The sequence below is a fragment of the Sorex araneus genome, chromosome X (assembly GCF_027595985.1).
Source record: "Sorex araneus isolate mSorAra2 chromosome X, mSorAra2.pri, whole genome shotgun sequence".
In the NCBI taxonomy this organism is placed as follows: domain Eukaryota; kingdom Metazoa; phylum Chordata; class Mammalia; order Eulipotyphla; family Soricidae; genus Sorex; species Sorex araneus.
Window position 1 is genome coordinate 360,934,820 of NC_073313.1, and position 23,553 is coordinate 360,958,372.

The 23,553-nt window shown below is 54.7% G+C and overlaps 1 protein-coding gene across 2 annotated transcripts in view; it reads left to right on the top strand.

Moving 5' to 3' along the window:
* DPYSL5 (dihydropyrimidinase like 5) overlaps window positions 1-23,553 on the top strand; it is a 73,357-nt gene that overhangs the window by 11,346 nt on the left and 38,458 nt on the right. Inside the window, exon 1 of one of the 2 annotated variants that reach the window (XM_055122644.1) lies at window positions 12,047-12,150. The exons of the other annotated variant lie outside the window; for it this stretch is intronic. The gene's annotated coding sequence lies outside the window, so the exon portion shown is untranslated. Of the gene's footprint in view, window positions 1-12,046; window positions 12,151-23,553 lie in introns of those variants that run through there. 2 annotated transcript variants of the gene reach the window in all.

Genomic DNA, 23,553 nt, shown 5'->3' on the forward strand with positions numbered 1-23,553 from the left:
CGGGTGTGACCCAAAAATTTAACAACAACAAAAAAGAGTGGGATTTTTGTTGCTGGAGATTAGTGGCCCTTATAATAACAGGCTCTGTAATAAGAACTAGGAAAGCACAGAACTCCAAGGGAAGCTCCCTCTCAACGGCCCCTCGAGTTTTGAGTGTCTGCTCAGGCCAGAGTCGGGCATTGCACGCGGGAGCCAAGGTCCAGTCCCCGGCACTGAGAGGGTGTGGCACACACGAATAAAACACAAATGTGTCTCCTTTGTTTGTGCCACACTTGGTGGTGCTCAGGGTTTACTCCAGCCCTGCACTCAGGGATCACTCGTGACGGGGCTCGGGGACCAAACGGGGTGCCTGGGATCAGACCTCCCTGCTGGGCTACTGCCTGGCCCCAAATGCGTCATGCTTTAAGAGCAGAGAGCAGAAGAGGGGGTCTCCTTGGGGGCAGAGAGGCAGCGCTGAGGGACCCCCAGACTTAGTGATGGTCTGTCCACTGGGGAACAGGAAGCAAAGAGGCAGCAGGTGGACTCGAACAGCCTGGTAGGGGATCGAGGAGCAGGGGACAGTTCCAGACCCACCCAAAACTGCCTTCGCTCCGGCCGCTGTTCCTCAAGGTGCCCCTGGCCTCGGCTCGGGTGGTCACTGGTGCCCAGGTGCCTCCCTGAGCCAGGTGCCCTCAGAAAAGGGTCTGGCGTGGGAGAGAGGAGGGTTTGAGTCGAAAACTTCCCCGGCATGCAAGACCTGAGGTAGTTTCTCCATTTCCTTGAGATTTAAAGGGGCATCAGGGGGCGGGAGAGATAGTTCCTCAGGTTGGAGCTCAGGCTTTGCATGCAGGAGGCCTGGGTTTGAACCCTGGCACTGCATGGTTCCCTGAGCACTGAGCCTGGAGCAAATTCTGAGCACTGCCAAATGTTGATCTAAAACCAAAACACCGATAAGTGAAACGAGTGTTAGCACTTTGCCTGGGAGGAAGGCTGAAGGGATAAAGGGCCTGGAGGCCAACAGTGCTCGCCGGGGCTCTGAAGGGAAGGGACTGGGCTTCTCGAGGCGCTCTAGGTGCTCACAGGTGCTCAGGCATAAGCACAGTCAGCCAGGTTCGTGGCAGTCTGGTTGTCACAGCAGGTTGCACAGCATAAGGGTGCAGGAGGCCTGGGGTCCCTGTCTGTGTCACAGAGGGAGAGTGCATGCCCTCTCTCTGCTCTGCCCTTTGAGCACTGCTGGGTTGCTGCCAGGAGGCCCCAGTTCCTTGCCACTACAACTAGCCCTTCCACTCCGCCTGTGAGAACCCCAACCCGCCTGCCCTTTGCACTTGGGGGTCTCAAAGGCACACAGGAGGTGTTCACAGCGAGACCAGTGGGGTAGTCTAGGTATATGCACATGCTGTAGCGTTAAACCGGGCTGAGATCTCCCCAGAGGAATCACACAAAGACAAATTGTGGTGCAATAAGCAAAGGGTCTTTATTGGCTAGCTCAAGGTAGGGTCCTTGTCCGGCTCACCGACACAGTGGCAGCATTCTGGGAACAAGCAGCCCCGAGTCTCAAAAGTGAGGGGCTTCTAATTCAATCAGCTTAATCAATGGCTGAATAAATAGCAGTGCTCCTACATTAAAAAAATAAATGAGGGGCTTCTATACCACAGCATTATATAACAGGGACTTTCCCCCTTGGCCGCAGTTTGAGCGCCTTTCCACTCCTTGTACTTAGCTGATGGGTTCTAAGTTGGAGTTACATAAGGCTTGCATAAGCGTTACATCAGGGTTCTACGGGGGCCTTCCCTACCTGCATCTGATTGGTCACCCTTAGTTGACCTCACCATGGCTATCTCACTTTGGGGAAATCATGACTCAATTCCAGGTATCTGTGCTCACTGCCAGGAATTCTGGAACTGAAACCGAGGCCTGGCTTCTTCTGGCTTCCTTGTGAGCCTGTCATGGCGCTGCCTTTGCTTCTCTCTCTCTCAGTAGAACAGAAGGGGCGCAGGCAGGACCGACAGCGTGCGGGGCCTCGCGTTAGGCCAGGTCCACCTGTGTACAGCAGCGCTTCGACCTGTACACGGGTCAGGCACCAAGACAGAACCAAGGCTGTGACAATCCAGGATGGCAGCAAGGCTCGGAGCACATGGGCAGAACTAAGCCTGTGACCCAGATGGAACTAAGCCGGTGATGCACAAGGGCAGAACCCAGGCTGGGACCCACGGGGATGGAACCAAGGCTGAGCGCTCGTGGACAGAACAAGCACGTGCTCATGGAGGTGGAGCCGAGCCCGTGATGGGGCCGTGTCTGCAGAAGGGACCTGGTGTAAATCTGTCTCTTGGGTTACCGGGTTGCCAGTGTTTATTGAGCATATATTGCCCCTCATGCAATCATGGGGGGACCCTGGCAGGTGCTGACTCGGCCTGTTAGGAATTCAAGAAGCTTTAGAAGGGAACCGTCCTTGACCCTCAGTGTACAGCGTATGTGTTCCAGTGCACCCCCAGATGGAGGCTCCGGATAAAACACAGCCATGGAGAGTGGGATTCTTTTTTTAATCAGTTGTGCCTAGAGGAGTGTGAAAGCATCCCGGTGGCTGATTTCTATTAGACATATGCAGCTGTGTATCTCTGCGGGAGCTTTCTTAAATGGATTTACCCCCTCCCCCCCCGCTTATATTTTTTCAAAGAAACATGTCAGCCTCATGAAGTGGGTTTCGTGAATAGCTAAGGAACTAGAAAACAAAATCCAGTAAAAACTCATCCATGTTCTGAAGTGCCAACTAGGAACCTAGGACTCCGCCTTCCTTTTGTTAATATGGGCGAGGGGTGGGGGGGGCTCAGCCGTCCAGGACATGAGGTCCTGGGTTCATGGCTGGCATGAAAATAAAGTTGGGGCGAGGGGGATAAAGGGAAATTAGCAAGTGCTCTCGGTTGGAGGAGCGTGCCCCCCCAACTGAAGTGTGTGTGGTGCCGTCAGGAGTCTAGACAGATCTGGAAGAAGTGCCTCATTCAGGACTCAGCCCTGGGGGCCCCGGCCTCGGCCATGGGATCCTGCGTTTGGGATCTCGAGGCTGGGGAAAGCGGGGAGCCTGGACTTGGCTGAGGCAACGGCAGGCTTGGAATGGCCTCCCTAGGGCGCTTCCCATCCCACAGCCAGCTACACTGACTAGTGTACAGGCCAGTGGTGTACTGGTGGCTGGGCCGTATCCTTTCAGCAGAAATGTCATTGCCAAGTTCAGATGCAGTGACATTTTTTAGGCCTCTTTATTGATGTCTGCTCTGTGTTAAAAATAGCCACTGGGGGGCCAGAGCGATAGTACAGAGGGCAGTAGTTGCTCAGTCGTGGCTAACCTGGGTGTGATCCCTGAGCACAGAGCCAGGAGTAATGTCTGAACACCGCCAGGTGTGACCCCCAAACAAACAAAATAATCATTCTGGCTGAAATCCATTGGGGGGGATGTTGAATCACTGAGTTGCAAAGGTTCCAGGTTACTCATGATTGTGTTTCAGGTGTACAGTGTTCCCAGCACCAACCCCTTCCCTAGTGTCCACTTCCCTCCACCAGTGTCCCCAGTTACCCTCCCGTCCCCAGAGTGACCGAATCCCTCCCCCAGTGTCCTTGCTCCCTTTCCTGATTATTGCCTTTGGACGTTTATTATTGCCCTAACCTGTTTCTTTATATACCACATCTGAGAGAGATAATAAATTATTTAGGGCTTAAATTGCTTCTGATTTCCTGGTAGGTGAATAAGAACCTCCCTTTTGCCCCACAAGAAGAGTTTCTTCTTTGCAAACCATTTTTCCTCTGCGACACTTGGCACTTCCTGCAAGCCAGGTGCTAAATGTCATCGCCCCTAAATTGTATCTTGTATCTCTTTTTCTTTTCTGATTTCCTTTTCTTTGTGGTTTTTTTTTTGTTGTTTTTTTTTGTTTTTTTTTTTTGTTTTTTTTGCTTTTTGGGTCATACCTGGCGATGCACAGGGGTTACTCCTGGCTCTGCACTCAGGAATCACCCCTGGCAGTGCTCAGGGGACCATATGGGATGCTGGGAATCGAACCCGGGTCGGCCGCGTGCAAGGCAAATGTCCTACCTGCTGTGCTATTGCTCCAGCCCCTCTGATTTCCTTTTCAAAATCCTCTTAAAATGTGTCTCTAGGGGCCGGAGCAATAGCACAGCGGGTAGCGCATCTGCCTTGCATGCGGCTGACCTGAGTTTAGATCCCCAGTATCCCATGTGGTCCCCTGAGCACTGCCAGGAGTCATTCCTGAGTGCAGAGCTAGGAGTAACCCCTGAGCATCGCCAGGTGTGACCCCCCACCCCCCAAAAAAATGTCTTTATATTGATTTTGGTGAGGTATAGTTTACATAAGGTCGACGCGCCATTTTCAGTGTCCATTTCAGAGTTTCCACCTGTGTGCCGGAGGAATCCCACAGTCGAGAAGCTGAGAGTTTACCTCCAGTTCCCTTCAGCCTCCCTAGTCACCCACCAGCAGTGATCTGCTCTCCGTGTGTATCAGTACTTTATCGGGGTAACCCTGGGCCATGTCTGGACATCGCCAGTTGTCACATTTGGGCAGGTGCTGTTTGCATTAGCGGTTAGGAGTCACATTCTCTGAGATATGCTCAGGGTAGTCAGCCCCACAGACAGAGAATGGCCTGCTGGCCGAGACGGACTGAGCTTGTCCTTAGATCAGGGGTGCAGATAGGACGCAGAGACCTGCCCAGCCTGGCTGCTGGATTTTGTGGGGCTCAGGAACTGCCTCTTGGGGAGCTTCCAGGTGGAGTCCTTGATGGCTGGCCAGCTATTCAGGGCTTCTCCGGGGCATGCATGGTCCTTTTCACTCCTGAGTAATATTCCGTTGTACGGCAGAGGCTGGTGGTCAGGGCTTAATCCTGGCTCTGTGCCCAGGGGTCATGCTTGACCTACTCCAGGCTAACAGGATTTGTCTCTCCAGAGCTGAAGTTGCCTTTTATGCTTGTTCTGTTTTAGGCTGATGGTGCTCAGGGCTAACTCCTGCTCTGCGCTCAGGAATTATTACTCCAGGTGGTGCTCAGGGGATGATATGGGGTGCCAGGGATCGAACCCTGGTCAGCCACGTGCAAGGCAAGCGCCCTACCTGCTGTGCTATTGTTCTGGCCGCCTTTTCTTCTATCCAGTTCACAATGGTTGGAAATTTGACTTATTTCCCGTTGTGGCTGCTATAGATAGTGCACCAATAAATGTTCATATGCATTTTAATTTTTTTGGTTTTTTGGGGTTTTTTTTTTGCATGAACATGTTTTCCTTTCTTTGAAGGGTGGAATTTCTGGGTCATATGCTAACTGGAGGACTTTCTGAGCAACTGTTCCACGTTGCCTTAGCAGCTGGGTATTTTGTTTCTGCTAGCGCGTGTGTTGCGAGTTTCCTGTCTTACCACGTCCTTGCCATCCGTGCCAACACTTGTTTATGATCTGTCTCCTTCCTCGGAACCATCCCAGTGGGTGTGAAGTGGCGACTATTGTCGTTTTGATTGGCATCTCCCTGGTGCTCTATGCAGTTGGGTTTCTTCTCATTAGCTAATTTGCTATTCGTAGCTTCTTACAGAGGAGCTCAGAATTTTGCACATTTTTTAAAATTATGTTGTTCAATCTTATTAAAAATCTGTCTTCATATTCGGGGCATGAATCCTTTGTCATATATATATATTTTGCTTCTGCTTTTTTTGGGGGAGGGGCATACCCAGCAGTATTAAAGGTTTACTCGTGACTCTGTGCTCAGGGGTCACTCCTGGAGGGGTACTCAGGAGACCATATGGAGTGCTGGAGGTCGGGCTAGGCTGGAAAGATAGTTCAGGGGTTAAGGTACATGCCTTGCATATCGGATATACATTTTGCAAGTGATTTGTCCCAGCCTTGAAGGGCTTGCCTTTTTATTTATTTATTTATTTATTTATTTTTTAATTTTTTTATTTTTTTTCTGATTTTTGGATCACACCCGGCGATGCACAGGGGTTACTCCTGGCTTTGCACTCAGGAATTACTCCTGGCGGTGCTCAGGGGACCATATGGGATGCTGGGAATCGAACCCGGGTCGGCCGCGTGCAAAGCAAACGCCCTATCCACTGTGCTATCGCTCCAGCCTTTTTTTTTTTTAATGATATTTTTGGATGTACCACATTTTAAATTTAATCAAATTCCACTTGTCAATTTTTTCTTTTAGAGTTCATGTTTTCCTATTGTTTTGCTCTTTCCTTGAGACCCTAAGGTTTGGTGGTGTTACTGTTGTTGTTTGTTTGGGGACCTCACCCAGCAGTGCTCCAGGCTTACTGCTGCTCAGGGTCATCCTGGGATTTCAAGGGACCATGTGGTACTGGTTGAACTGAGGTTGGCTCTGCGCCAGGCAGGCCCTTGGCTGTTGCACTCTCTCTCCCGCCGAGTTTCTCTTTAATATTCTCTTCTGAAAGCTTATAGTTTAACACTGATGATTAGGCCTTTCTTCTATTTTGAGTTGATTTTCCCCATGTGAAAATCCATTTGCTTGCCATCAGTAAATGAAAACAGTACCTTCCCCTGGTAACTCACTCCTGGTGTCGTTGGCGAGTGTGTGAAAATCAGCCGACCGTGTATAGAGGTCTATTTCTAGGTTCTTTATTTTTATTTTTAAAATTTTTTTGGTTTTTGGGTCACACCCGGCAATGCACAGGGGTTACTCCTGGCTCTTCACTCAGGAATTACCCCTGGCGGTGCTCAGGGGACCATATGGGATGCTGGGATTCGAACCCGGGTCGGCCGCGTGCAAGGCAAAGGCCCTACCCGCTGTGCTATCACTCCAGCCCCTTTCTAGGCTCTTTAATCAGGGATTAAAATCAATGGATTTGTCTAGTCATTGGTTTTTGTTTTGTTTGTTTTTGAGCTACATCTGGCTGTACTCATAGGCAGGGGCCCCAGGACCCCCTGAGCACCCCTTGAGAGGCCCCCTAAAAAAGCTTATTTGTCTATAAGTGAGATGCCATGCATATGAATAGAGAGGGTCCGGAGTGATGTACAGCAGGTAGGGCATCTGCCTTGGATCCTGTCAACCCGGGTTTGATCCCCGGCATCCCCTGTGATGCCCCCGCCCCGTACTGCCAGGAGGGATTCCGAGTGCAGAGCCAGGAGTAACCCCTGAGCATCACCAAGTATGGCCCCCAAACAAAAAATATGAATCTAGATAGATGATGAATCGAGGTGAGATTTCGGGTCTGTGCACTTACGCGTATCTGTATGCGTAGAGTAGGTGACTTCCTGTTCCGGGACCCCTCTCCGAGTGACGCTGTGTCTGAGACCCACATGGTCCTTCCCAAAGCCGCTGCCTCCCCTTCTGGGAAGGTCCCGTCTTCACAGTGCTCGTGTTGACAGACTTTTAAAGCTCGTTTTCAGAATACTCGGTCCAACAGACGGGGGCCAACAGAATACCCCCAGGCAAAGGGCAGGACCCCGTCCGTCTGTCGGGGAGGGACGGGTGTGGCCCACAGCGAGGCAGAGAGAGGTCAGGGCAGCCAGGCTGCAGGGTCCCAAGCCCCACATGACGCCTGTGGCAGCTGAGCAGCTGCATTTGGGAGTGGACGCTGGTGTCCCATCCCACTCACCGCGCACTGCGCCATTCACAGTGCAAGGTGCAGTATCTGATTCCTTCCAAGGAGTCTGTCCCCCCGCAGAGGAAGGGGTGAGGAGGGCGCCCTTGCAAAACCCACTTGAGTCCATGTAAAAGCCTGCCCTCACCAGGCTTCCTGAAGGCAAGGGGGAGGGGTTTTCACCTGGTTGAGTGTTTTTGTTCTCGTGGCTTTATTTATTTTTAATTTAATTTAATTTATTTATTTTTTGCTTTTTGGGTCACACCTGGCGATGCACAGGGGTTACTCCTGGCTCATGCACTCAGGAATCACTCCTGGCGGTGCTCAGGGGACCATATGGGATGCTGGGAACCGAACCCGGGATGGCCACGTGCAAGGCACATGCCCTACCCGCTGTGCCATGGCTCCAGCCCCTGTTCTGTTGGATTTAAGCACCACACTTATTTTTCTTTCTAAGGAGCAGTGTTGTATTCATGGGTGTTGGGAAGTCAGAATAAATCACCGTACACAAGCCTCGTTTATTCTCGCCTGTCTCCGGTCTATTTTTGCACGGCTCATAGTAGTCCTTGACATCATTTTTGTCACCTGGCTTATGGTCTAAGTCAGTTTGTGTTTGTGTTTCTGTAAGTGTGGTATGAAGCACACACAGTCTGCAGAAGAGATTTGCAAACTCCCAGCCAGGCCACCGCCCCTCGTCCAAGATGTGAAGACTGGTGGCTTCCAGAAGCTTCTCCCCGGGGGCCAGAGTGATAGCACATCGGGTAGGGCGTTTGCCTTGCACGCGGCAGGCCTGGGTTCGATCCCCAGCATCCCATGTGGTCCCCCAAGCACCGCCAGGAGTAATTCCTGAGTGCAAAGCCAGGAGTAACTCCTGAACATCGCTGGGTGTGACCCAAAAAGCAAAAAAGAAAAAGAAGCTTCTCCCACCTGGAAGCCCTTCCCCACCACACACGGCAGGAACCACTTTCCCAACTAGTCTAGTTCTTGCTCCGCCTCCAGCTGGGGTTTTCTCCTGAGCTGGACATTTAAGTGCAGCAGCCCCGGGCTTGCTGGACCTGCCCTGCAGGGTCACTCAGCAGATGCTGCGTGTGGCTGTCCCCCATGGCTGCAGATATCGGCTGGAAAGAGAGAAGAGCCAGCGGAGGGGTGCTACAGCAGGTAGGGGGTTTGCCTTGCACGCGGCTGACCTGGGCTCGATCCCCGGTAATCCCATATGGTCCCCCAGGCACTGCCAGGAGTGATTCCTGAATGCAGAGCCAGGAGTAACCACTGAGCACTGCCGCATGTGACACACACACACACACACACACACACACACACACACACACACACACAGAAGTAAAAAACTAGCAACCATGAAAGAGAAGAGTCGCTCAGTTTCCCACGCCACCTCCACCCCAGACCTGGGCTTTGTCGAGTGTCCCCAGTTAGGGGATACTTGTCGAGTTCGGGGGAACGCCGACTTTTCCTGCCAGGCCTTCCCCTCCTGAACAGTCCCTGCCTTTCTGGCAGTGCTGTCCCCCGCTCCCCACCCTTGGCTGCCTCCCTAGGAAGCAGCCGCTGGGGCTGGGGGCTCGGCCTGCAGCAGCTGCTGGGATTCTTCCCGGGCCTGGAGCCAGGTGTCGGGAGGAGGGCACAGCTGGGCTGGGGATCTGGGCTGGGGTTCGTGGGGCTACTGCTTCTGTCTTTTTTTTTTTTTTTTTTTGGCCACGTCCGGTGGTGCTCAGGGCTTATTCCTGGTGGGGAGGGTTCAGGAGACCATATGGGTGACACCCTTGTACGGGTGACAGCCCCGTACGAGGCAAGCGCCTTACCTGCTGTCCGGTTTCTCTAATCACAGCAATGTGACTCTTGGCTGTGGGGAAGCCGGGCGCACTCTAGGGGTCCCATCCTGACCCTGGGGTGGGCACACCCCTGCACATCACGCAGGGCCCTGGGCGCGAGTGGGATGCATCGAGGCGGTCACGTCGCTAGTGATTTGCTGGGGCCCAGCCGCCCCCCTGGTGCCCCCCCAGCCAGTGGCACGAGCTCTCAGAGGGGGCCAGGCTGCTCCCCGATGCCCAGGACCCATGTGGTGCTTGCGGGGCCAGGCCTGTGGCTGCGGGCACACATGTGTGCGTTCACTCCTGGTGCACCAGTCCCCATGGCCCCGCACATACACACACACACGGATGCCCAGCGCGGCCCCCCACAGCCGCCCCGTGTCTCTGGAGCATGTGGGGTCCCACATGTGGCCCCTCTTATCACTCCCTCGAGGCTGACCCTCGGGGACGCTGCTCTCACCCTCTGCACCAGGCAGCTCGCTCGCCCGGCCGGCCCAGGGGTGGGCGGTGGAGAGGTTGGGGTCCTCGGCTCCCCCTTCTGTTTCTTTCTTTTTTTTTTTTTTGGCTTTTTGGGTCACACCCAGCGATGCTCAGGGGTTACTCCTGGCTTTGCACTCAGGAATTACTCCTGGCGGTGCTTGGGGGACCATATGGGATGCCGGGGATCAAACCCGGGTCGGCTGAGTGCAAGGCAAACGCCCTACCCGCTGTGCTATCGCTCCGGCCCCCCCTTTCTGTTTCTGACCTCAGGAGGCTGCCCTGGTGCCGGGCTCTCCACACACGATGGGAACAGACGAGCCAGGCAGGTGTAGGGTCATGTGAGCCTGGGTGTATCCTGGCTGCACACAGGCCCCATGGCCAGCCCGTGGACTGGCCGCCTCACCGCCCCTGTAAAGAATTTAGTTCACTGGGGGCCATACCCAGCTGTGCTCAGGGCTTATTCCTGACTCTGAACTCAGGAATCACTCCTGGAGGTGCCTGGGGGGGTCACGTGTGGCATTGGGGTTAGAACCCGGGTCGGCTGCGAGCCAGGCCGATACCCTCTCTGGCCCTAGCCGGTCACTGTCATTCCCACCCCGCCCCCGGGGGTGTGGCTATAAGTGCATTCTCAGCTGTGGTGCTCGCCCTGGACATACTTCAGTTTGCAGGGTCACAGGGGTTATGGGTGGGGTACTTGGGGGGTGTCATGGGGTGTCACACCAAAAACTGACGGGTGCTCCTTCCTGGCACGGCCCTGGTCTCCACACCCCACTAGGCCTTGGAGATAGAGACCTGAGTCCCTGACGGCAGATGGGGGCCTGCCTACCCTGCCCCCCGTTCTCTCATCACGGCAGGTGAATGCCCCCCGAAACCCCCACCTCGGTTCAGAACTCCCAGGTGGCTCGGGGCAGACCTGGCCCTCAGAGCAGCGTCCCGGTCACTGCGTCTGGCCTGGGTCGGGGATGGGACAGTGGCTGGGCTTGGACCCGGTGAGTATGTGCCGCCCCGGGGAAAGATCCAGAAGCCCTCCTGGCCCGTCCTCATGCTCAGCCTGGACAGCGGAGAGCAGGACGATGACGAGGTAGCGGGTCCAGGCAGTGCAGTGGGTGGAGCCCTGGGGTGGAGCAGTCCTGAAACCTCAGGCTTCACTTGTCACCTAATTGTCACTGTCCTTAGTTCCCCACAGACTGAGTCGGGAGGAGGTGCTGTCTGACAGAGGGGGCAGGGGAAACTGAGGCTGGGACCGCAAGGCCCTGAAATAGCTGTGTGGGTTCCCTCAATGCCTCCGTGCTGCCTTACACCGGCTCCCCCTGGTCAAGCCCACAGGAATGTCACGAGGGCAGGAGGGACCCTGCAGGGCTAAGGAACGTGACTTGCCTGTGTGCACCCCAGTTCGATCCCGGCTGCACATAATTCCCGATAGTGTCAGGTGCAAAACTGGACCTCTGGGTCCTCAGTACCGCCCAGCAGCACTACACCCCCAGGCCCTTGTACTGACCCCCTGCCCGGTCACTGAGGACTGCCAGGAGTGGCCCCAGAGGTGCTCAGGGGTTATTCCTGGCTCTGCACTCAGGGGTCGCTCCTGACAGTGCTCAGAGGGGCCATATGGGATGCCGGGGATTGAACCCGGGTCAGCCGTTTGCAAGGCAGACGCCCCAGCCACTGTACTATCATGCAGCCTCTTATTGCAGCTTCTTCCGGCAGGTGAAAAGGTGGTCCAGACCCATGTCGGGTGTGGAGGGAAAGCATGCCTTTTTTGTTTTGTTTTGTTCTATTTTGTTTTAATTGAATCACCATGAGAAACAGTTACAAAGCTTTCATGTTTGAGTTTCAGTCATACCATGATCGAACACCCATCCCTCCATCAGTGCACATTCCTCACCACCCATGTCCCCAGTATCCCCCCCTTCCCCCTCCCCCTGCCTCCCTGGCAGACAATTTCCCCCATACTTCATCTGCTTTTGGGCGTTGTGGTTTGCAGTACAGGCACTGAGAGGCTATCACGTTTGGTCCTTGATCTGCTCTCAGCACACATCCCCCATCGCCAGCTATTCCGAGGGAAGGCGTGCCTTAGGTTGGCACACACCCCCGGCTCCGCCCAGGCCGGTTCCGTGCCAGGCTCAGCCTCCCCTTGGCTGCACGCTGGCCGTGTGCATCTGTGCGGAGCCCCCCGGCCTGCTCGGGCCGAGCCGCGGGCGGGAAGCAGCTGTGTGGGACCCGGCGCTGCCTGTCTCGCGCCTCCCTGCAAGCCGGGAGCGGTGGCAGGTGATGACAGGAGCAGGCGTTAAGGTTGGCATTTCCTTGGCGGACTGACACAGCGCTCCTTCTAGGAGCCAGGGGCTGGGGGAGGGGGTGCGCGTCACAAAACAGCGGTGATGGCCGCCCGAGCTTGGTTGCGAGCCTGGTTGCATTGTTGCCATCCAGCCCAGGGGACGGGGAGGGGAACAGAGCCAGGCACTCTTTCCCAGCAAGACTGACGGCCAGCCGAGGGCAGTCACTGTTGCAGGGAGGGAGGGTGCTCTGGTGCAACTCCCGGCTCAGTGCTCGCTCCTGGCCGGGCGTGGGGGAGCATATGGAGTGCCGGGGGTAGCACCCAGACCGTCTGAGGCGCGCATGTGCTCCAGCCGCCGAGCAGCCTCCAGCCCTGCTGTTGCTGTTCCAAAGCTGGGCCAGTTTGGGTTCTGTCGGTCTTTCTGTCTCCGGCAGCGCGCAGCCCTTCCTCCGACTCTCGCTCGCTCGGGGCACCCTATTGAGTGCTGGGTCAGCCCTGGGCACGGCCAGTACTCCTTGTACTAGCTCTTGGGCCCCGGGGCTCCTTGTCATGAAGACCACACTCCCACATTGGATAGTGCCCCCCCCCCCCGCCCCGAAGTCTGTTTCCCAGCTTGGACGTCCCGCTGAGCTCCGACCCATCACCAGTTTGGAAACATAAGGAGTGCGCGCCACTGAGGCAGGAAATGGCGGGCTGGGGGGACAGGAGCACTGTACAGTTGGAGAAGTCCCGGCACGGCGACACGAGCCGTGAATACATTAGGAAGCCACCCGGTCCTGTGTTGGCAGAGACGGCCCCGGTGGACTGGGGCTGCTGCCCCGGGGCGGGGGTCACTCGTCTGTGCTCAGAGCCAGGGCCGGAGGCAGGCCCACGTAGGCCTGGACCCCACGGCGCTGCGCCCCAGGCCTCGGGCCCGCCTGGCTCGTAGCGTCAGCTCTGGCGTTTCCCTCTTTGCTGTCTGGGAGGACCTCCTGGGGTCCGAGTGGACAAGAGCTGAAGCAATGAGATCTGGGTTAAACAAGTGGAACTTATGGGCTCTACACGAATGTCTGTGAAGGAGCTGACAGGTGTTTGGGGATGCTTTGGGCTGGACCATCCCCGACTATGCCTGGGGCTTACTCCTGGCTCTGTGCTCGGGCTTACTCCTGGCTCTGTGCTCAGGCTTACTCCTGGCTCTGTGCTCAGGCTTACTCCTGGCTCTGTGCTCAGGGCTTACTCCTGGCAGTGCTGGGAGGCCAGGGAGCATACGTGCTGGCGACTAAGTGGGGGTCAGCTGCACGCAAGGCAAGCAACCTTACCCCCAAACGACCTCCCTAGCCCCAGCGACAGATATTCCAAGGCCCAGATGTTAATGATGCCTTGATTATGACGGTCATTTCCAACCAGTGTGTGGCTTTGTCTGCCCGAATGAAAATACCACAGACAAGGGACTGAGACAACAGAAGCTTGTTCCCCTCAGCCCTGCAGGCTGGGAGGCCATGATGGAGGTGCTAGCCTGACTGGATCGTGCGGAGTTTCTTGGGGCCTTGCTGACAGGGACGGAGATTCTTCACACCCCTGCCAGGGCACTGCCCCCACCCACCAGGGGCACTGAGGCGCCTGCCCAGAGTAGAAGGAGCACCTCCTGTCCCCGGAGAGATGCGCCAGGCAGCTGCTGTGTTAGGAAGGAAATGGGGGTCGAAGCATCACAGGACAGACGTGACTTTCCCTGGGCCTGAGTGACCGAGGGGAGCATCTTCCCTGTGAGCTCTCCCTGAGAGACGGCGTGAGCCGGGCCTCTCCCTGGGACTGTCCTGGGCTGGGGGCTCCCCTCAGACCACCTCTCCAGGGCCCTCCCACCCCGCACCCCATCGTGTTCACCTGCACGCAGATGGCAGCCCGAGGAGGAAACAGAGCCGGAAGTGTCCTTCCTTGGTGTAGACACGCAGATGGGGCAGGCTGCGTGCGCGTGTGACTGTGTGTGTGAAAGTGTCAGTATGTGTCAGTGTGTATGCAGGTGAACATGAGTGTGTGTGTGAAAGTGTCAGTGTATATGTGAATGTGTGTTTTATTATGTGTGTGAGTGTATGTGTGTTCATGAGTGGAGTGTGTGAGCATGTTGTGAGAGTATATGTATTAGAGTGTGTGTGAGAGTGTGAGCATTTTTTGTGTTGTAAGTGTGTGAGAGTGTATGAGCGTATGTTTGTTGAGTGTGTGTGTGTGAGCGTGTGTTGTATGTGAGTGTGTGAGCGTGTTTGTGTTGTGAGTGTGAGAGGGTGTGTGACAGCGGGTAGGGTGTTTGCCTTGCACGCGGTCAACCCGGGTTCGATTCCCAGCATCCCATATGGTCCCCTGAGCACCGCCATGGTGATTACTGAGTGCAGAGCCAGGAATAACCCCTGTGCATCGCCAGGTGTGACCCAAAAAGCAAAAAAAAAAAAAATGAGAGAGAGGGTGTGTGAGCGTGTTTGTGTTGAGAGAGAGAGAGAGAGAGAGAGAGAGTGTGTGTGTGTGTGTGTGTGTGTGTGTGAGGTGCTAATGAATGGCGGGGGAGGTGAGAAACATACCGAGCATCACTCAGCGTCTTGTCCACGGGCACCGGGTGGGAGCGTGGAGCTGTGTGTGGCGGGTGTTGGTGTGACAGGGCCCCGCTGCAGCCCACGGTGAGAGACAGCCTCTGTAACCCTGTCGCCTGGGAGCCCCAGTAGGTGCGACTCATCCCATCCCTCGATTTCTCAAGCTCCCCGGGGAGACCTTTGCACCTGTTCCCGAAGTGTGGGTGTGGAGTATTTTAGGGCGCAGAGTTTATCATTTGAAAACGATGTTCTGCAAAGACACCACAGGCAAGGTGCGTGCCATGATGTTTGCCGAACACCAGCCCAGCCCGGCTGGTGGCCTAGGGCCAGCCCCGAGGACAGTGGACTCTCACATTAGCTCTGTGGACGTGGCTCCTGCGGCAGCTTAAGATCTGGGGTCTGGGCCACCCCCTTCCCGGTTGGTCCAGGGCTCAGAGGGAGCCTCTTGCCGCCCACGGCTGCCGTCCCCGACTCGGGGTGAGACTGGGGAGTTTCAGCCACAGAAATACGTTTTCTCACATCCTGGAGGTCGGAAGCTGCAGGTCCGGGGACCAAAGGGACTCCTTCCTGGCAGTAAACTTCTCACTGACCCCTTACGTGAGGCCTGCCTGTGGTGGTCCCAGAGGAGGGGGAGAGAGAGAGAGAGAGAGAGGGGACAGAGAGAGAACAGAGAAAGAGAAAACAGAACAGAGAGAATAGAGAGAGAATAGAGAGAATGGAGAGAGAGAAAGCAGAGAGACCTCTGATTCCCTGATTCTCTGATTGATCCTAGAGGGACCCTGACCCTGTAGGCCAGCGCCTAACCCTTATGAGCTCATGTGCCCTGGAAATCCTCCTGACAGCCCCTTCTTCCACAGCTGCCCCCTGAAGTGAGGCTATGGCAGATGGTGGGAAGGCACACTCAGCCCTTAGCAAGCTGCCTTTCGAGGCTTCGTAGCCACGAAGTTGTTCTGCCCAGAGAGAGAGTTCAGGAGTTAAGGCACTCACCCTGGCGCCATTGGGTACAATTTTGTCATTTATTTATCTTTTAGATATATCTTTGGTTTGGGGGCCATACCCTGTGATGCATAGGTTATTCCTGGCTCTGCACTTGAATTACTCCTGGCAATGCTCGGGGGACCCTGTGGGTTCCCGGAGATTGAACCTGGGTCAGCCGCATGCAAGGCCAGCACCCTTCCTGCTGTCCTCTCTCTTTAGCCCCTGATCATCCTGTCAAACCTCTCCCATCCTCTTAAGATGGGTCCCTACTTCCTACTCTGCGCCCGCAGTCTGGCGCTGGCGAGTGGCTCAGACGTGAGGAGCCCAGCACTGGGCTTGGCTCACTGTCACTGGTCACTGGCTACAGCCAGAAGCCGGACGCTGACTGCAGGAGGCTGGGGCCGAGTTCTGCTACCTGCGGCTCTCAGTTCCAGCAATCTCCATGTGAATCCATTGCCCAGTCCGCTGGTCTAACGCCAGCTGGTAGGGACCCGAGACATAGTACAGCAGGTAAGACGCTTGCACAGAACTGACCTGGGCTCTATCCACAGCACCACATGGTCCCCTGAGCACCACCAGGGGTGGGCCCTGAGCCCAGAGCCAGAACAAGCACTACTGGGTGTGACCCAAAGTTAAAAAAAAAAAAAAAAAGAAAAGCCGGCTGGTAAGGCATCTGATTCTCTTAAAAAAAAAAAATATATCACCCCCTAGGTAAAACCTCCTTATCCTACAAATATTGGGTGGGAACCAAGAACCCTCTAGGCTGATTTCCTGGGGAACCCTGGCTTATGGCACTCACCCCTCAGAATCCCTTTGTATTACATCACACAGATCACAAGGTGATCGGGAGAGCTTGACAAATGGGTGTAAAATATCCTCTCCTTGAAATTACAAATAGATTTGAGACAATGAACTAACCTTGTAGCTGGACTTTCTTTAGGAATTCCCTTGCCTTGGTTGGACTGGTTATGATGACCAGGGGTCGCGCACGCACTCACTCACACACACACACACACACACAAATGCATGTGTGCACACACAAACGCACACATACGCACACACAAACACGCACACACACATAAACGCACGTGTGCACACAGACGCACATACACACATGCACATGAATACACACAAACACATACATACACACATACATGTACACATGCATATACACATATACATACACACACATGCGTGCGTACACACGTGTTGCTTATGAGCATCTTGCTCGTGAGCCTGGTGCTTGCCACGTTCTCCTGTCGTTCCCCCGGGCGGCTCTGCTGTGCCCCCAGTGTGGACGTGGGGTGAGGCTCTCGCAGAACTGCGGCATTTCCCACTGTGGCACCGGCTGGGGGCGCATTCTTGAGTTTCGGTGCCGGCACACACTTGGCTGTTGTGCGCGGGTGATCACACGCTCTGTCATGGAACCACGCTCAGCGCGAGGGCCACCCGGAATGGAATTCCCAGCCTCACCCCTGCCAGGCCCCACTAGCTGCATAGTTTAGAGAAGTAAACCCCGAGTTCTCTCTTCAGGGAGGGGGCGCTCTGGGGGCCGGACTGAGATGGGGCCTCGTGCTTCCCCGGCATACGCGCTCCCATCTCGCTCCATTTCTGGAGACTCGCGTTCTGTTTTGGGGGCAGGGAGGGGTTGGGGAGGAGGGCCACACGCAGCAGTGCTCAGGGGTTACTCCTGGCTCCGCACTCAGGAATTGCTCCTGGTGGTGTTTGGTGACCCTGTGGGGTGCTGGGGATTGAACCGGGTCAGCTGCATGCAAGGCAAACGCCCTCCCTGCTGTACTGCCCCAGCCCTGGGATTCTAGCATTCTCGGGGGTGGGGGGATCACTCCCGGCTATTCTTCACGTTCATGGGAGTGGGGTGAGGTGGGTGGGGGTGGGCAGTAGGGCTGCCCCCAGTATAACCGGGTGGGGAAGGGGGCTGCCAGGGAATCAGGGAATCCAACTCAGGAATGCAACTACGTGCCACCCTGTTGAATGACCTCCCTTTCAAGTCCTTGTCACGGTGAATGAGCAAGGCCATTCGCCGCCCTAGCCCCATCGTGGTAACTAAGCCAGGCTGTATTCGGCTTCACCAGTTCCCAGGGAAACTAAGGGGGCTTATGGCTCCTGCCCCCCATGGGTGTTTCCAGTCTGAAGAAAAACATGCTCAGGGTGTTGAAATACTAAAGAGAACATTTGTGGGGACCAAAGAGATGGTACAGCAGGTACGACGCTTGCCTTGCATGCGGCTGACCTGGGGCTGATCCCCTGCTCCCTGTGTGGGCCCTGGATCCCACCAGGATTGATCCTTGAGCTCAGAGCCAGGAGTAAGCCCTGAGCACCACTGAGAGTGACCCACCCGGCCGCTTCTCCCCGCCTCCAGCCCTACCCAGTCAAGGGGGAAAAAAAAAACAACTTAAGGTATAGAAATTTAAAAAAAAATTTTTTTAAAAGATCATTTTGCTGCCCAACTTTGCATGGAATTCCAACCCGCATAATAAGAATGTGTGCGCAGAGCGACCCCTGTGGAGCCGTCTCCTCCTGCTCTAGCCAGGTGTGGGAGCTGAATCTTCTATTGTCAATTTTCCAATACTTGATTGAAACAATGTCGTCCTTATTTTGGTTGAAGAAGACACTTTTGTTTCTTTTTTTTTTTTTTGCTTTTTGGGTCACACCCGGTGATGCACAGGGGTCACTCCTGGCTCATGCACTCAAGAATCACCCCTCGTGGTGCTCAGGGGACCATATGGGATGCTGGGATTAGAAACCGGGTCGGCCATATGCAAGGCAAACGCCCTACCCGCTGTGCTATCGCTCCAGCCCCTCGTTTTGGTTTTTTGGGGGGTGCACACCCAGCAGCGCTCAGGGGTCCCTTCTGGCTCTGCACCAAGAATTACTTCCTGGCAGTTCTCTGGGGGGACTGTGTGGGGTGCTGGGGATTGAACCTGGCTCGGCCTCGTGCACGGCACATGCCCTCTCCCCGCTGTGCTCTCTCTCCGGCCTCTGAAGAAGACATGTTTTGACTTTGGACTCCAGAAACAAAAGTTGGACAGGAATAACCCCAGGAAGCCCTGTTCGCTCCCTAGCACCCGGGTTCCGGATGGAGATGGTCTGGGTTAACAAGCAGATGCTGGAATCAGCATTCCCATGATGATCCCACAGTGAGCTAGGAAAATGGGAGTGTATTCCCATTTCCCCCCTCAAAGCTTGACGGTCTGGAGGGATCCTGAAAGACAACAGCACAGGCTTCAGAGGCAGGAGGCCCAGGTTCTACCTCTGGCCACAGTCCCCCCCAAGCACCAGCAGAAGCGACCTGTGAGCACTGAGCTGGGAGCAGCTCCTGAGCACAGCTGGCTGTGGCCCAGAAACCTGTGAGCCAACGTGCAAGTGAGTCAAGTCCCTTGGGAAAGGTGCATGTTTGTGCGAGGCCCGGGCGTGCGGCCCCCTCAGACCCCGGCTTTGTCCTGGGAGAGACCCCGCATCTTGGAGGCTGCTCAGGCTTCCTCTGGCCCCAGCACCCGCGTCCGTCCCCTGAGAGCTAAACTCATTTCCTGGTTATTGTGTCGCAGATGAGAAAAGCCATTTTCGGGGCGGAGGACAAAGATCTCCTGACACATGTGCCCTTTCGCTCCCGCCTCAGACAATAGGCTGCGATGGGGTCCCCACTGCTCCCCAACAGGACCTGGCGTGCCCCTGCGGGAGCAGAGCTCCACAGGCACCACCTTCCCACGTGACCCAGGGACGGTGCCGACCCACTCCCGGCCACCGGGCCCGTCCCCAGCACCTGAGGCCCGGGGGCGTAGCAGGACCAGCAGACACAGTGGACTTGCTCGGTGGAGGACGCGGCGGCCACTGCCTCACACCCCGGCTCCTCCCCGTGGCAGGTGGCCAACCCAGCAGCAGAACCTGCGTGCGGGCACCAGCTCGCTTCTCTCCGAGAGACAGGACGGCCAGTGAGCACAGAGTCAGGAGTAGCCCTGGAGACTCGTGAGCACAGAGCCAGGAGTAGCCCTGGAGACTCTTGTGAGCACAGAGCCAGGAGTAGCCCTGCAGGGTGTGGTACCCTCCTCAAGGGAAAGCTCTTCCTTTAGTGATCCTGGGGCCTTTTTGTCGTCACAGAACCTTCCGGTACCTGCCGAGGGCGGGCGGAATGTGATGACGCAAGTGAGAAAAAGATGCCGAGCACCGTTAAGAGAGATTTGCTGTGGGGCTGGAGGGGTAGCACAGTGGGTAGGGCGTTTGCCTTGCACGCGGCCGACCCAGGTTCAAATCCCAGCATCCCATATGGTCCCCCGAGCACCGCCAGGAGTAATTCCTGAGTGCATGAGCCAGGAGTGACCCCTGTGCATCGCTGGGTGTGACCCAGAAAGCAAAAAAAAAAAAAAAAGAGAGAGAGATTTGCTATGGGGCTGGAGCGGCTGCACAGCAGGTAGGGCATTTGCCTTGCACATGGCCGACCTGGGTTCTATTCCCAGCATCCCATATGGTTCCCTGAGCACCACCAGGCGTAATTCCTGAGTGCAGAGCCAGGAGTAACCCCTGTGCATTGCCGGGTGTGACCCAAAAAGAAAGAAAGGGGAAAAAAAGAAAGATTTGTCTCGGAAAAAGGCACGGAAGGGGGCCAAGTTTTGCCAGCTACCCCAGTAAAAAACGAATGTGGGATTGGATTCCTGCCCATCACCTTAGCTGATTTGATTGTGTTTCTTTGGTATAGGAGAGATGGGGCATCTGACACCCAACCATGCTCAGGGGTCACTCCTGGCAGCGTGCAGGGGACCCTGCATGGTGTTGGGGATTCAAACCCAGCAAGCATGGCTGCATGCAAGGCGGCTGCCTTCACCTCTGTACTATCTCTCCGACCCAGTTTTTTTGATTCACCGGTTGGCCGGCTCCTATCCTAGAATGCTGGCAGAGACTCTTCCATTTTATTTGTTTATTCTTGGTCAAAATTGAGGTGGCTATTCTAGCTTCTTTGCCATCCACATCAACTTTGACAGTTAGCTTGCCTGTGTGAGAGTGTTGCAGAGACTTGGATAGGCCCCGCGTGTGTCAGCTGGGGCAGTTTAACTCCTGCAGTTCACGAATGTGGCGTGTCTGTCTGCTTGCTTCAAGCTGTGACGACTTCCCTCGCAGCGTTTGGTAGTCTTCTGCCGACAGTTCTGTCTGTGTTGGCTTAGATTTGTGCCTCAGGAGAAATTGCACGTTTTAGCCTCTGTGATATGGGCTCCCCTCACCCCAGTTTCCCAGCTTCCCACCTACACTCTTTGCGAGTACTTTAAAAACAAAAACAAAACTGTAGCACTGTCGTCCCGTTGTTCATTGATTTGCTCGCGCAGGCACCAGTAACGTCTCCATTGTGAGACTTGTTACTGTTTTTGGCATATCGAATATGCCCCGGGTAGCTTGCCAGGCTCTGCCATGCAGCCGGGATACTCTCAGTAGCTTGCTGGGCTCTCCAAGAGACAGAGGAATCGAACCCAGGTTGGCCGCGTGCAAGGCAAACGGCCCTACCCGCTGTGCTATCACTCCAGTCTACCAAGCAATATAAAATAAATTATTTAGGACCTGCTATTGAGGCAGGCTTGGGTGTACTCGGGAAAATTTTAAATAAAGGTCTGGGAAGATGTTATGGAGGTGAGATTTGTGTTGGAATATAAAAAAGGTAACTTTATTTTTGTGTCTGTGACCTTGCTGAATTGACAGTTCTAGGATTTTTTTTTTTGGTAGATTCTATAGGATTTTCTATTTTTTTTTCTTTTTTTTTGCTTTTTGGGTCACACCTGGCAATGCACAGGGGTTACTCCTGGCTCTGCACTCAGGATCACCGCTGGCAGTGCTCAAGGACCATATAGGATTCTGGGAATCGAACTTGGGCCAGCCGCATGCAGACCTAATGGTCTGTATAGAAAATACTAAAGGTAATGGGACAGACTGTTGGTTTTAGTTTGGAGGCCACACCTGGCAGTACTCAGGGTTGATTCCTAGCTCTGTGCTCAGGGATCACTCTAGGGACCCTGTGTGGGGCCAGGGTTGAACCCGAGTTGACCACAGGCAGGACGAGTGCCCTAGCCAGTGCACTATTGCTTCAGTTCAAGCAACAACTCTTGTTCCCTTTTAATATTGTTGTTGTTGTTTTTATTGTTTGGGTACCACACTTGGTGGTGCTCAGGGATCATTCCTGGCAGTGCTTGGGGACCATGTGGAATTTCGGGGATCAAACCTGGGTTGGTGCTTGGGGACCAAATGGAATGCTGGGGATCGAAACTGGGTTGGCCGCATGCAGGGCAAACACCGTACCCGCTGTGCTATCGCTCCAGCCCAAGAAGCTTTTTAATTTCTCTCCTGGTGTTGCCAGTGGTGAGAGTGAGCATCCTGCTTCCCTGTCTCGGAAGGAACTCATTCTAGCCTCCATCAATTCTGGTGTCAACTGAAGGGTTTTTGTTGTTGTCTTTCAAGAAGAAATTAACTCTATTCGTACTTTTTCTGGGCATTTTGGTGATGAATTGGGTATGAATTTTGTCAAGTGCTTTTTCTGCATCTAATGATAGGAAAGATTTTTTATTCTGTGCACTATTAATACAGCGAGTTTCACTGACTGATTGTCAGCTCCTGGCTCAGCCTTTCATCCCTGGAATCAATCCCTCTTGCTTGGTTCTGATTCTCTCCACCTTGCCAGATGCTGTTTGCTATTCATCTGTATCTACATTCATGAGGCATGTACTCTCGCTCTTTGCAGTTTTTATCTGGCTTTGGTATTAGAGTAGAATTAGCTTAATAAAGGAGTTGGGAAGGTTTCCTTCACTTCTGCTTCTTTGGGAAGAGCCGGGTGTTCATTCTTCTGAAGCGTGTCGTAAGAATTCTCTAGATTCTGAATTTAGAGTTCAGAATCAGTCTGAATCCTGGGGTGGGGCTTGAGCCCAGGCATTATTTGAAAACTCGTCAGAAAAGACCAGAGAGGTGGCTCAATGGTCAAGTGTGTCTTACATGCAGGAAACCTCATTATTTGCTCCCTGGCACCACCAAAAAGAAATTTAAACTGGAGGGGCTGGAGCGATAGCACAGCGGGTAGGGCGTTTGCCTTGCACGCGGCCGACCCGGGTTCAAATCCCAGCATCCCATATGGTCGCCTAAGCACGGCCAGGGGTAATTCCTGAGTGCAGAGCCAGGAGTAACCCCTGTGCATCGCCAGGTGTGACCCAAAAAGCAAAAAAAAAGAAAGAAAAAGAAATTTAAACTGGAAATTGGGAGGTGGGGGTGGTGGTGCTGGAGCCTCTCTTTCAAGCAGTGGTCAGATGTCCCAGCATGCCTCATGGCAATTTTTGGCTAATTCAGTCTGCAGTTCCATGCCAGGGTCTGAGGATAAAGTGTTGATCCATCCCCGTGGGGCAGGAATGAACAGGACCCCCTAGGTCCCGTTAATGGAGGAAGGATTGTTTGGGGGATCCTTATGGCCATACCCAGTGGTGCTCAGTGGACCCTGAAATGCCAGGGGTCAAACCAGGGCCAGCCACATGCAAGGCTGTACAGTCTCTCTCCGAATCCAGAGACCTCGCCCTTGTCCAAAGCTGGTGAAAGCACGTATCAGTGGGGACGGGAGGGGGCTTCGGTGCAGAAGGGCAGCGGGGTGCACTGCATCGCTGAGAGTGAGCTTGGAAGGATTTGGAGACACGGCCTGGGAGGCCCCGACACCTTCAGGAACAAGTGTCGGGTGGACACTGGCTACACGGGCATCGGGTTTGGTGCGACCCCTGAGCACCAGGTCCTTCCTCGGCAGTGCCGTCGACAGAGGTCCCCTCCGGTTGTTTGGGGAAACAAAACAAGACACCTTAGAACCCAGACGGCTTTGGGGGCTGCTGAGTCCCAATCTGTGTTCCCTCCCACTTCCTTCCA